We start from the raw sequence: 1,821 nt of genomic DNA, 5'->3' as shown, positions 1-1,821 counted from the left end.
AGGCTAGTTGACAGACAGCACTGAAAGGTCCCTCCTTGTTGCACAGTGAGACATGCTCTCCCTGTACAGCACAGAGCACTCTGTATTGTATGTGAGGGTGTTATACGTGCAAGAGTAACTGAAGATCCTAAGTCTGGGTCTTCATGGTGAAAGCACAGGTCACCTGTGACTTTCTGCTGATAGAAAATATGCTATCCACTATGGATCAACCATAAGTGGGTGAAGGAGTCTAATATGTTGCTATAGGGTGGTGTTTCTTCACCTAGAAGTTACTCAAAAGAGGCTTGCAAGGAATTTTTTACTTCTGAACCACAGGAAAGCTTTTTGTGCTAGAGACAGAAGTATATGTGGAAATGTTTAGTCCCCTTTGGCTTTTGGAGCGAAGTTCAGCATATGCATGAGTCTTTACAGGACAAGGAGACATTTTGAACAGGTCTGAGCGTCAGTGAGCAAGACAGACATCTCTTTAGCAAGGTTTAGTGCTTACTTAATACAGTTTATTATTGAATTCCTAAATCATAAGAAAATAAATTAATAATACTTAATTGCCAGTGTAGCTCAGACTGATAAATATATGGACAAGCTTGCATGTAAAGAGAATAAAAAATAAATTAGAGAATTAGCTTAAAGATGAATACCAAATAACAAAACCAGATAAACAGACAAGATAGATATATAAGAAAATAAATTAGGACGATTAGCATACCAGGGTCCTGCTTCATGACTGTCCTGGTTCCGGCAGGGATGGGGTTAATCTCCCCAGGAGCCGGCAGGGGGCAGGTATTCCATACCACGTGACCCATGCCCGAGCTATAAGAGGAGTTAGCCGGGGTGAGGAGAGGAGTCGCCACTCAGGGGTGGGCTGCGGTGGTGTGGGTCTGGTTGGTGTGCTTCGCGGCGGTACTGTAATCGCGTTTTTGTCTTTTCCTTTTGCTGTTCTGTTAAATTGCACTCTTTTAACCCACGAGTTTGGCCCTGTCGTTTTCTTTTTCCACGACTGTGGGAATTGTGCGAGCGGCTGCGTGGTTCTTTGTTGCTGGCTGAGGCCAAACCACGACAGTTCTTTTTGGCGCCCAACGTGGGGCCTGAAGGGTTCATATTGGTTGGATAGATGCTGGTTACAATGTTACTCCGTTTGTTTGTGTGGCTGTGCTTTGCAGATTCTTATATGCTCTATGTACTCCCCGTGATGCTGTTTGTTATCTCCGGGAGAGGGATCAGGGCTATAATTTTGCTGTCATGTGCAATTTCAGCTTATGATATGATAACATCACTATTGAAGTGGCTTTGTTGGGGTGTCTATGCAGTATTGCTGTCTTGTCCATACCTTGGTTATCATCTTTCAGAAGTTAATAATATCACCCAATCTATGGGAGAAACAGGGGGAGATACTTTCCCCAGCTCTTTTGCCTCCCTTTTCTCCTTTGGGCCAGATATGACACCTCTTGAGAACTTTGAATATCCTTGGGATGCTCAAACCAGCATGTTTCTATTGCTATGCCTGCTGAATGTTTTTCAGATCTTGTTTAGGGTTAAGCAACTGCTTAAGTCTACCACCCAGAGATCTGCCCCAAGGCTGGATAGTCAGGGGTGGCATGGCATGTGGGAAAATATGGGCAGGTATCTAGAGAATTTCTCACCTCCAATGGTTTGGGACTTCACCCTCGAACAACTCCAGGACCCTGATAAAGTAATAGAATATTTAAAAGAAAAATGCTGTGGCTACTCCAGAGAGGCACAACTTACGGCACTGTGCTGGGCCCTGGCCAGTATCTACCAAACACTGCTCAGTACCATGCAAGACCCTCAGGGGAAAAAGAG

This window comes from Charadrius vociferus, unplaced genomic scaffold, assembly GCF_000708025.1.
Source record: "Charadrius vociferus isolate BGI_N301 unplaced genomic scaffold, ASM70802v2 scaffold685, whole genome shotgun sequence".
NCBI lineage: Eukaryota > Metazoa > Chordata > Aves > Charadriiformes > Charadriidae > Charadrius > Charadrius vociferus.
This window is presented reverse-complemented; position numbering follows the sequence as displayed.